Source organism: Gobius niger (assembly GCF_951799975.1).
Source record: "Gobius niger genome assembly, chromosome: 1".
Taxonomy (NCBI): domain Eukaryota; kingdom Metazoa; phylum Chordata; class Actinopteri; order Gobiiformes; family Gobiidae; genus Gobius; species Gobius niger.
Genome location: NC_136852.1, coordinates 59,405,667 through 59,418,849, shown reverse-complemented (window position 1 = coordinate 59,418,849; position 13,183 = coordinate 59,405,667). Strand labels below are relative to the sequence as shown.

At 43.2% G+C, this 13,183-nt stretch overlaps 1 protein-coding gene across 1 annotated transcript in view; it reads right to left on the bottom strand.

The window, feature by feature from the left end:
- grsf1 (G-rich RNA sequence binding factor 1) overlaps positions 1–13,183 on the bottom strand; it is a 121,137-nt gene that overhangs the window by 37,443 nt on the left and 70,511 nt on the right. The gene's annotated exons all lie outside the window — the stretch shown is intronic.

Below are 13,183 nucleotides of genomic sequence, written 5' to 3'. Positions count from 1 at the left end.
GTCAGCAGCACGTATCTGCCGGCTGCAACGCAGACTGGGATCAGCCTTTCTCTTCGCATTAGCACTTTGCCACATCAAAGACTATTAAATATGTATGTGCAATACAGTGTTTATAGTATGCTCTTGCTGTAAACAAACTGTAGTGGTGTTAAACTGGTGTTTAACTGTTAGTAGCAGTAACTGTTAATTGGTGGTGGTAATGGTAGTAGTTGTTGTTTAGTAATAATAATAATAATAATAATAATAATAGGAACTCAAGACTTTCAAGATGCTTTACAAATTGAAACCAATGGCCCCTGGCCTTTGTGACGACGACACTAGAGGCCGCCATTGCTCCCCCTTTGCTGTAGTACCTCCATATAGCCGCTAGTCCCCCATTGGAAAGCATTGGACTTTAGACACGCTTGATATTCCTCCTGCAGAGCCAGTTTTCCTATAGGCAAACATGCAAGTTGCATAGAGCCCCCGCGGCCACAAGGGCCCCGCATCTCAGACAAACTACGGTGTTGTTTCCCTGATCAATCAACACGTTGTTACGGGCCTATTTAGGAGAGTGCTGCAGATGGTAGAGCGGGTCGTCTCGTGATCGGAAGGTCGGGGGTTCGAATCCCACCTCCTGAAAGTGCACACTGTCGTTGTGTCTTTGGGCAAGACACTTCACCCACATTGCCCCCAGTGTCTGCGTGCATTGGTGTATGAATGAGAGTATGAATGGGTGACTGGATCCTTGCTGTAAAGCGCTTTGAGTGCCTAATGTAGGTGGAAAAGCGCTATATAAGTTGAGACCATTTACCATTTATCTCAAAGATGAGTTGAATCCACACGGTTCTCATGCACGCAGTTACCTACAGTAACTCTGGTTCTCTGAATGTGAAGAAGAAGAAGATCTTTATTTATATAGCACCTTTCACAGACATAGTCACAAAGCGCTTTACATGAGACAATTGTACATTCACAGTGATGGTAAACTACGTTTGTAGCTTCAGTTTCCCCTGGGGGAGACTGTCAGAAGTGCTTTCGCGACTACACACGTCTGCGCCAACGGACCCTCTGACCACCACCATACATTCACTCACACACATCATTCATCCTGGCCTATTGTGCATGTTTTTAGTGGTAGGGGAAACCGGAGTACCCGGGGGAAACCTACGCAGACACGGGGAGAACATGCAAACTCCACACAGAAAGGCCCGTCCAGGTTGGAATCGAACCCGGACCTTCTAGCTGTGAAGCGAGAGCACTAACCGCAGCGCTACCGTGCCGCCCAGTTGAGAATGTGCACAGTCTAAAACGAGTTGGGCTACTCAACATAAATAACCGTCAGGTGCAGGTGTCAGTTTGTTTTAAATCAGCGGTTCCCAAACTGTGGGTCAGGGACCAGAGGTGAGAGAATGTGACCATTTGCCATTTACCATTTTAAAAAGTTGGGAAATAGACTAGTAGTAGACCTACAGTGCCTCTCGAAAGTATTCATACACCTTGGACTTTTGCACATTTTGTCATGTTTACAACCCTAAACATAAAGATTTTATTTTGATTTTTTTTACTGAACGTTCCCACACAAGTAACCGACAACTGTGAAGTGAAAGCAAATGATACATGATTCTGTTATTTTTCAAAAAATAGAAAAGTGAAAAGTGTGACGTGCATAAGTATTCATACAGCATTTTCTGAGTGCATTAAATTACCTTTATAACATTCCTAATGACGCCAGAATGTTCACACCTTGGCCTAACCATTAAATAGAGGTCACCTGTGTATAATCTACTCTCAGTTTAATTTCAGCTGTTCTTTTAGGCCCTCAGAGCTGTGGTCGGAGTGTATCAGTCACTAAACAACATCATGAAGGCCAAGGAGCACCAGAGAGGTCAGGGATAAAGCTGTGGAGAAGTTTAAAGGAGCGTTAAGTTATACAAAGATTTCCCAAGATTTAAACATCTCCCGGAGCACTGTTCAATCCATCATTAAGAAATGGAAAGAGTATAGCACCACTGCAAACTTACCAAGACACAGCTGTTCACGTAAACTAACAAACTGAACAGGGAGAGCACTGGTGAGAAATGCAACCAAGTGCCCCAAGATAACTCTGGAGGAGCTGTGAAGTCCTGCCGCTGAGCTGGGGGAATCTGTACATGGGACAACTATAAGTCGTACTCTACACAAATCTGGCCTTCATGGACGAGTGGAAGAAGAAGGCCATTATTGAAAGGAGGCCATAAGAAATCCCGTTTGAAGTTTGCTAGAAGTCATATGGAGGACACAGCTCCATGTGGAAGAAGGAGCTTTGGTCAGATGAGACAAAAATTGAACTTTTTGGCCCAAATGCAAAACGTTTTGTATGGAGCAAACCTAACACTGCTCATGGTCCTGAGTGCACCATCCCCAGTGTCAAATATACGGGGGGGAGCATCATGCTGTGGGGCTGCTTTTCCTCAGCGGGGACTGGGAAGATTGTAAGAATAGTTGGGAACATGGATGGAGCCAAATATGGGGACATTTTGGAGGAAAACCTGCTGGAGTCAGCAAGAGAACTGAGGCTGGGGCGGAGATTCACCTTCCAGCAGGACAATGACCCTAAACACAAAGCTAAATCTACAATGGAATGGTTCAATAAAAACATATTAATGTGTTAGAATGGCCCAGTCAAAGTCCTGACCTAAATCCTATTGAAAATCTGTAGAATGATCTGAAAACTGCTGTTCACAAACGTTCTCCTTCTAATGTGACAGAGCTTGGGTGGTTTTGTAAAGATGAATGGGCTAAAATGTCAGTCTCTACATGTGCAAATCTTGTAGAGTCAAACCCCAAAAGACTTTCTGCTGTTATTGCAGTAAAAGGGGGTTCCACAAAGTATTCATTCATGCTGTATGAATACTTATGCAAGCCCCACTTTTCACTTTTCTATTTTTTGAAAAATAACAGAATCATGTATCATTTTGCTTTCACTTCACAGTTGTCTGTTACTTGTGTGTGAACGTTCAGTAAAAAAATAAAAAATAAAATCTTTATGTTTAGGGTTGTAAACATGACAAAATGTGCAAAAGTTCAAGGTGTATGAATACTTTCGAGAGGCACTGTAAATCCCAGTCTCACAGTGGCTTAGTGGTTAGTGGTTCTCATACAGAGGGGCAGGGCCTGAATTAAGGTCATCATGTTCCACTTCTGCCCTGCACCACTGCACAGTGGACCTGTTTTTAACCGTAAATGGGTTCGCTCTTCGTCGAATACCCATGGGATGCGTACTGTAGGGCCCCCGTGTGGATTTTTGCTTAGGGCCCCAGAAGTGCCAGCACCGGCTCTGTCCTCCTGTGATAACGCTGGGTTAGTTACAGGAACCTGGCTGGTTTTCGAAAAAAAAAAAATAGAAATCTCGTACTAATGAGGGACTGTTAGCACTACTACTAGTAGTTTGTGCAGCACTGGAGCTGCACAAACTACTAGTTATTTTGTCAAACGGGGAGGAGTGAAACAGACAAACAAAGATGAGAGTGTTATTGTATTGATTGTTATTGAGTGCCTAATGTAGGTGGAAAAGTGCTATATAAGTTGAGACCATTTACCATTGTAGGTTGTAGTCGAGCTGAAACAGGTGAGTTTTGAGCAGTTTTCTGTAGGTCGTCAGTGAGTCCGAGTTTCTGATGTGGATGGGGAGTGAGTTCCAGAGGGTGTGGGCGACGATGGTGAAGGCTTGTGTAACGTGGATGACTCTGCGTTGTGTTAGTTAGTAACGGCCAGGAGACGGGGTTGTTTTACAAGGGGTCTTTATCTGTGCTACAGACAAAAACAGCTGGTCAGCCTTGAACCTGGGACACCAGAACTCGGAGCAGCTAGTGGGGGGGGTACACGTTATAAACCGTTAGTGGTGGTTTAACAAGTAATCAAATAAAAATGTAGAAATTATATAACTAAAACATGTCCTTAATAATTCTACTATCATACGACATTCATACAAACGATAATGAAACGTAAAAATAAAACTTAAACAGACACCCCAACAATAGTGACCTTAGCTCAGCTGCGCATTGACAGAAAGGTGCCGGGCTTACGTCGTCCCCACAATTTATAGAATTTGCCGCCACTAGAGGGCGCTGCCCCACGATTAACACCAGTATCAAGTGGAATACAATACTTTTACTGTTACACTCGGTCCCCCAAGGTCCGGTGCGTTGATTTGGTGATGGGTTTGAGAAGGTTTAAGTCGGCAGAGCGGAGGCTACGGTAGGGGCGGTGGTGCTGTAGGAGGTATGGAGGGGCCCGGTTATTCAGGGCTTTGTAGATGATGAGCAGAACTTTGTAATGGATGTTGTACGTCAGTGAAGCTGTTGGAGGACGGGGGGGATGTGGTCTCTGGAGTGGGTGTGGGTGAGGAGGAGGCGGGCGGCCAGCAGAGTTTTGAACATAATGCAGTTTTCGTAAATCGGAGGAAGGGAGATCATGAAGGAGGATAATCGAGTCTTGATGTAATAAATGCATGGATGCAGATGTGGAGAGGGTGGGGTGGAGGCGAGTGGGGATGTGGGGCTTAAATGTGAGTGTGGGGTAGCAGTAGAAGTAATTTATATGACAAAAAGGTTTACTGGGATATTTGTTTTATATATGTAGAGTAGAGAGTGCCAGGGCAAAGCTCATTTCATTGCTGTACCTTGAACTTGACGTCTGTTGTTATTCTGTGATCCTAAAAGTCTCAATGGAACTCACAGAGATCAGGGAAAGGTGTTTGCCTTTTTTCTATTATTGTGCTTGTGCCCCAAACAGATTAACCTAAAAAGAGTGTAGATTCATTGAAAGAATCCCAGCCAAGAAAGAGCCTAGAGATAGCTTTTTATTAGATTTACGCAGTTGTTATGCAGTGTAAATAAAAAAAGTTTTGTTAAAGGGTGGCCCCAAGGTCTCTGAAATGTCTCTCTGTGCAGATGGTTTTTGTCATGCTTGGCTTACACGAAAGCAGGCAGCATCTGAAGGGACTACAATTAAACAAAACTTATTTTAAATTCTTGTCCTTCGGGTGAATGGTGCCCTGAGATGAATAATTAGAAAATGCAAGTCATATTCAAATCTCTCAGCTTTAAAGTCTTTGCTTAATATCTCTGTGTTCTGTTGAGTGAAGTCCAAGTTTGAATTAGTGGAAAAAAGCTGTTCACCTTGGGGGTGGCAGAGAGCACTGTTCATGTGCCGTGCTTAATATGCAAGAACTACTGACCCAAAGGGGGCTGATCTGGCAAAGTCACTGAACTGTGAATATTAGAGTCGATATGCCAACAGGGCATGACAATGGCAGAGACAAAGCAACCAACGCCTTCGGGTTGGGGACGGGTCTCTCACCGTTGTCTCGGCCTACGGGCCCAACATCGGTGCAGAGTACCCGGCCTTCTTGGAGTCCCTGGGAGGGGCGCTAGATGGTGCTCCGACTGGGGACTCCATTGTTCTGCTGGGGGACTTCAACGCCCACGTGGGTAACGACAGTGAGACCTGGAAGGGAGTGATTGGGAAGAACGGCCTCCCCGATCTGAACCCGAGTGGTGTTCTGTTATTGGACTTCTGTGCTAGTCGCAGTTTGTCAACTCCCACCTCCGGAAGAACTTCACCCAGATTCCGAGGGAGGCTGGGGACATGGAGTCCGAGTGGACCCTGTTCTCCTCCTCCATTGTCGATGCGGCTGCTCGTAGTTGTGGCCGTAAGGTCTCTGGTGTCTGTCGCGGCGGCAATCCCCGAACCCGGTGGTGGTGCCCGGAAGTAAGGGATGCCGTCAAGCTGAAGAAGGAGTCCGACCTGGCCTTGTTGGCTTGTGGGTCTCCGGAGGCAGCTGAGAGGTACCGGCAGGCCAAGCGTGCTGCAGCTCGTGCGGTCGCAGAGGCAAAAACTCGGGTCTGGGAGGAGTTCGGAGAAGCCATGGAGGAGGACTATCGGTCAGCCTCGGGGAGATTCTGGCAAACCATCCGGCACCTCAGGAGGGGGAAGCAGTGCTTCACCAGCACTGTTTACAGTGCGGGTGGGGGGCTGCTGACCTCGACTTGGGATGTCGTCGGGCGGTGGAAGGAGTACTTCGAGGACCTCCTCAATCACCCCAGCCTCAAGCAGAGGCTGGGGACTCGGAGGTGGGCTCGTCCATCACCGGGGCTGAAGTCACCGAGGTGGTGAGAAAGCTCCTCGGTGGAAAGGCTCCGGGGGTGTATGAGATTTGCCCTGAGTACCTTAAGTCTCTGGATGTTGTCGGACTGACTTGGCTGACACGTCTCTGCAACATCGCGTGGCGGTCGGGGACAGAAAATGGTATGTATTTATGTCTACATACATATATTTACAGTCTTATGTATGTATATATATATATATATATTTACAGTATTAACAGATGTTTTTGTATTCTATATTCAATTTTTTTCAATATATAAAATACAGAACCTTTGTATTCTTGAATGTTTACAAATGGTCAAAAAGAAACAAACCGTCGTATTCATGTTTGTTCATATCAAATATCCCACATTATTCATGTCCAAGTACTTCATACTTTTTTAAGTATGAAGTATTTAAGTATATAAATTGTTTGGACAGTTATTGATAGCCAGCCTCACAATAGATTCTTGAATCTACAGTTCTTTTGCATTTATGATATGGATTTATTCAACATAATGAAACTGAGTCAAACTACTAAATGTTTTTCATCATACAATGAAATAAATGTTTGTGTTTGTGTCGCAGCTTGTCTTGATACATTGAACCACTGTTTTAAGAACCACTGGGCTGGAAGATACTATGGGTCTGCAAAAACAATTGATACAGTACCATCTATCCCCTCCTTGAACCACCACCTTATCGTAGTTGAGGGGTTCAAGCACCCGAATGATCCTGGGAGGTCTGTTGTCAGGGGCTTCGAGCCCCTGGTACGGTCTCCCATGGCAAACAGGTGGTTCAGAAGCCTCTTATGAGAGACCAACAGGCCCGGCTCGAATCGTGAGTCCGCAGGAGGTGCAATGTGATTTAGGCTCAGACGGCTGCTCCCACAACCCGGCAACGGACAAGTGGAAGAAAATGGATGGATGGATGGATGGATGGATGGATGGATGGATGGATGGATGGAAAGTACCATCTATTTTGGAAGGATGGATTGGTTTGTTTTAGTTTTAAAGAAACAAGCAACACAAGTATACAACAAATAGGCTGGCTGTCAAACAAACAAACAAACAGACATATAAACTAACTAACTTAAACTAACTTAAAATGAATAGAATTACTTAAATAAGAGGAAAATTAATATTAAATTAAATAAAGATCGCTGTGGTGGAGGTTTGACACTTTGACACCCACTAAATACAGTATTTTGGTACTCATGACAATGCTTGCTCGCACACAAATTCTTGGTCTTCACAACTTCAGGCACCTCTGCTTGTCTTATCGCTCTCTTTCTCGTTCTTTCTCTCCAAACCTGCCAAATGAGGCTTTGTTTTGACTTCTCAGGCTTTTTTTATTTTTAAATTACTTCAACCTGTAGATATGCCTCTTCTCAAACTAAAACCGCTGTTTGAGAACAGGCATATTAGTTTGCTGTTAGCACTGTCCTATTACGTAAAGAAAACGTATTATGGTTATGGTTTATTGTTTGCGCAGTGTGTCAGGAAGTTGTCAATTGAGGAATAACTGTAAGACAATTCTCATCTGCTCTCACTTTTGTAGTCCGAGGCCTACTCCCAAAGGGCGGCATATGACAGTGAGGCTTGTGAGTTGAAAGATCAGTTCAGTGGAGCGAATCTGGAAGGTGGAAGGCACTGGAGAGAGGCTGTCATTTCTTCACACAAACCTGCACATAAACATCTACAGTGCAGAAATTGCTCCTTTTTGTTGCTTTGTACAGATATTGATTTACTAAAGCGTCCAAAGCATTTACACGTAAACCCAAGGGATTGGCAGATGAAAGAGTATAAAGTAGAGATGCGCGGGTCGGCTTTTTTTCTGACCCGCACCAACCCGACCCGCTGTAATTTAAACCCAACCCACCCGACCCGGAGAAAAGGCTCTCAGTTTGCTGACCCGACCCGCACACATTAAAAATCTGCAGCATGAGTCACACTGCATGTGGCTATCACTCAAATGGGATCGTGTCACGTGACGGCCAGTTTACAAGGAGCAGATATTATCATGAGACTTAACTTCCACCACGTCATGGACGACTCTTTCTGTCAAAGTAAACGGAGTTTGGACTGAAGTGGAGGAGCTTACCTGACGCTAAGAAGTTGCTGTCCTCAGGTTAGTAAGGTGCTGTGTCTTTGATTTTAGTTGTAGGTTGCTTCTTGTTGATGTATTACTTTCATCACATGTGCGTGCCATTATGTGCTTGGCCACGGCTATTGTGACGCATTTGTAGCGGTGATCAAAGTCATATAGAAGCGATAGGTTTGGTGACATCTAAACATGCTATGACACGTTTACCCCTTGAAACTAAACATTAATCTAAACGACTTTTGTGGCATTTATGGATAAGAATGCACTGTATGCCAACAATATAAGGACATAAGGACAATACAAGGGCCCCGTCGACCCGCGCATCTCTAGTATAAAGGGTGAATTGAATCAACAAGGAAACAGTGTGGTAGCCTGCGGTGTGCATTTCAAATGGGGATCAGCGCAATAAATAATCTGCCTCTTCCTGAGCTCTGGTTTGAATATTTTGGCATAGAGGTCTAGGTTACATGTCTTTTGCGCATCCAGATTCAGAAATCGCCATAGGGTAACGTCCTTTACTGTTTTTGCTTGCCCTGAGTTGGCACAACTACTTTTAGAAAGTACACAAAGTGTTTGTTGAAGAGCTAGGGGAATGTGATCTGTTCCGAAACTCAATAACCAAGTGGAGGAATACGCACCCATCGGCCATCTCACAACCTCTTTGGCCCTGCCATCATTGAGAAGACTGCATACTCTCTTTGTGCCAGGTCCAGCGAACATTCAGTAGGTTGTCTGCTCTGATTAAAGTGCTAATTATGTTTGTTTGTTGTTTGTTTGGTGTGCTGGGACCTCATTTCGGCCTGGGAGTTTGATGATTTAGCTCAACTTGTAGGGCATTGGCTTCATAAGTCAGAGGTTGTAGGATCTGTCCCAGCTGATGACACTTTCTCTTTTCACATGGGCCGCTACACACATAATCTGGGCCTGATGCATCTCCACAGTCAGCAGACCGACCTATCCAAATGAAAAATATATTAATAATAAGAATATACACATTGGTCACTAATGCCTTTGTTTTTCTGCAGCACCAACCTTTTCCACTTATTATTCACAAATAAACTTTTCTCCAGTGGATTGGACGGCACCAACTCGAAAAAACTCTGTGGGGTTTTCAACATCCTTGACACCCCTATGAGTCATTTCAGCATCAAATGGTATCTCCCTGCTTTGAAAACTGATGGGGCTGTGTCTGAGTGGCAAGTGCTTTTGGTGAAACCTTGAATTTTAAATATAAACTGTACGGAAAAGTTACAAATATGTAAAAATGTAAGGTCAGTTCGAGCAAGTGGAGAAAAGTTTTGAAGTGGTGGGTCAATGAGTATTCAAATATAAACCCAGATGAATATTTTTTTTTTTATGTTAGTGCCAGGAACATCCAGTGACAGCGCCAACTGCAGAACAAACGGACTGAGCGTGCATTTGAGTTACAAAAGGAGTGCAAATAAAGACCCTCACACATTTGGAACTAAAACTGAGGGTGCAAACATTTTTAAATGAGGTTGTAAAAATTAAGAATGGACTTATTGTGGCCTACATCTTCCTGTCACAATGGCTCCTATGGACTTTCCTTTGAAACATTTTTGCCCCTCGTTATTCATTATCACGGTCAGTCATTATTGAAAACAGGGTTGTCATTTTGACCTCCATGTGTCCAAATTTTATTCTTTTATTCTTTTTTTTTTTTTAGGATGAGCCCAGGCCTATTCACCACAACTGCCTCTAAAATCCTACACAGCCACTCAAAAAGGTGTTAATTCGGGTTCGAAGTGCTGCCATGCACAAGCTTCATAGAAGCTGCAGTTACGCGTATGACCTGAGGTGGCAATTTTTTGCGTCTAGTCCCTTTAAATAATGGAGACAAATTGTTAGCATGAACGAACTTCAAAGTGGTAGCAGGCGGATCAGGTTAGGAAAAAGGTTAAATGTGGGGTGATGGACATGGAGAAGGTTTAATGTGTCGCCATGGAAACAGGGATGTATAGGGTTTGGTAATGACCAATTATAAATGACCAACATATATGCCTGCGGCTCCTTTGTTCCTGATCAGTCCAACAGCAGGGTGCGCTGGAATATCTCTAAGACCACTTCAATAGTGCATTCCACATGAAAGAGCACTCTCAGCCGCTGTCGTCAACACTTTTGTAGACTGGCACCGATGTTCAGTTTCTGAGTGGCAAAGCGCAGTACGCCTAGTTGAAGTATAAGTTTGAAGATCGAGAACAACAAAGTGCATGGTCCCTTTTATTCTAACATCTGGTTGTAAATGTGAAGCTTTTCTTGGATAAGTTATGAACAAAACACTCAAATCACATTTCGAACAACTCAAGGCGAAGCAAGCAGCTGTTGGCCCTCGTCCCTTTGGAACCGGTATCTTAATATGCAGCATTCTGGGTTCTGTGTACATGTGTTTGTCTTGTAAACAAAACACACTTTGAGGAATTTTTTCCATCCGAGAAAAGTCTGATTGAACTGAGTTTTTATTTTATTTTTTTCATATTGTGGCAGCCATGCTTTATCTTACTACAAATGGTGTAATCCAATACCATCTAAGAGCCATCAAACCACAAAAAAAAACAAAAAAACAATGAGTATATCAAATCAGAGGGAGTTTTCTGCACAGGATTTTAAGTTTTATTTTGACTATGAATCCACAACATCATAGTCTGTAGATACAGTGTGGCATACCTGCATGCAATGACATAATATACAGCATATATAAACACCAGAAGAACAGCTTTTAGACATCTGTCTGTGAAGCGCACGTTGTGGAACAGTCTCTACCTTACTGTCAGGGAATGTCCCACATTTACCGTTTTAAAAGCATTTCTTGTACTTACTGATTTCTGTTAAATTGTTATATTTTCTGTATTTCTGTCATCTGTTTAGGGACTTTGGATGTAAATACCTGTTGCTATAATCCGGCATATTATGTCTGTTTTTGTTGTTCAATGCAGATGTTCATTAGTGTGCATAGTCCCTATCAAATAAATAAAAATAAATAGATAAAATATACTGGAAGAAAATGCTTTTTTGCAACAACAAATGTCATTCATAAAGCGCATTACATTACAAAAGGGGACCTGGAACTGCATTTCACCGTGGTCCAAATTGAAAGTAAAATTGACAAGCAAAGGTCAGGAACATATGGGGTAAAACTGCATTACAGTAATGTGCTGGTCATGCTGTATTCTTCTCTATCCTTCAAGCCACACAGCAGAACATTTCCCCAATAATTCAAATAAAATACAAGCATTTATTTTATTACAGATATTTGTATTTATGAACAAACCAATGTATATGCTGTGAGCGGCTCACCTGTTGACTAAAGGCAGCCAAATATGGATTTCAATAAGTTAAAGGGACTATACGGAGTTTAAAATGTTGTATTTTCCTCCCCCTACATGTTCCAGCAATGCCTGTAGAATGAGCCCAAAACCTGTTCACCACAACTGCCTCTAAAATCTTGCACTGTCACTCAAAAAGGTGTTAATTCGGGTTCGAAGTGCCGTCATGCACGAGCTTAATACAGAAGCTGCAGTTACGTGTAAGACCTGAGGTGGCAGTAGTGAGTATAAAAATGACCAACTTGCATCTAGCCCCTTTATGTCCTCATCCATCCCATTCTTTGATTACCCACTGCAAAAAATAGCATTTTGCCCCTCATTAGGAGCATTTTATTTTATTGCTGGCAACGATTATCCAAAATGTTACACAGGGTGCTTTCAAATTCAAAGACACTCTTTCAAAGAAATAAAATCACCCTTTAGCTAAATTGTATGATTTGTACTGTATTTGCCATTAAGTGCATCTCAGATCTGGTCGAGCTCAGATCTTTCGCGCTGTGTGTGTGTGTGTGTGTGGGGGGTGGGCAGAGCAGAGCTGCTTATTAACAGATGAAGCCAGTGACTCATGGCATAGGCATAGACTGAGAGCAGCAGGGAAGTTCTCAAATAAGCTCAAAGACGTGCACATACAAGTATAATTTACAGGTCAGTGCAGCTGGCCGGAAGGCTCCCTAAATGACATTTTGAGACTCCAAGCCTGCCATTGTTCAGCAAAAGAAAGCTGTGATTTGCATTGATGTGAGGCCGCTTTATGATTAATTTCAGACAGAAACCTCATTTATCACAGCTTTTTGAAGTTACTTTTCTGCTCTGACATGCTTAAAAAAGGATGAACTCATGCAGAGACAGGTCTGAGTCAGACAAAAGAATCATCTATGTCCCTCTTTCACAATTCATTTCAATTTAATGATGGATCAAAGACTGACTCATCCATGTAGTGTATCCATGCTGGATCCATATTATTGAACTTGAAGAAGAATAAAGGTCTGCACAGCCAGGTAGCACCAGGTCTGGAGCTGGAAGATTTCAGATAGCACTCGTCAGTGGCAAAGTCTAGTCTACAGCGTGTTGTCTGATTCTCCTACAGTAAACTCGAGTAAGTAAAAGAAATAAGTAACCAATCGAAAGAGCCTGCAGAGATGAATTATGTGATTTTTTATTTTCCCAAAAAAGAAAAGTGACAAAAGGAAGGATCTCCGTAGAATTCTCACTCATCTTGGAAACAAAAATAATAGACACTAATTAGGGCTTTTCCAACATCACACAAAGACTTATAAGGTCAGAAAACCCTGCAGGCTCCTTAGTTTGGTCTTTGTGACAGTGCATGCGAGGATGTTTGGCTCACAATGGAGAATTTCAAATGCAACTTTTGAACCTTATGCTTTGGGACCGTGTGTGTGTGTGTGCGTGCGTGCGTGCATGCGTGTGTGAATCTAATTCCTGGAGGTGTTTGAGACGTGTTTCTGAAGTTGAAAGTTTGTTTCCACGAATAGTGCAGTCTGAATGCACCAACCTCCAGGTCATTGCTGAAGCTTCTCTCTTGGGGATTGAAGCATCCTTTAGTGATGGGAAAATCAGTACAGCTCTTCTCAACCCCAGAATACAGGAACATGTCATCCACGATC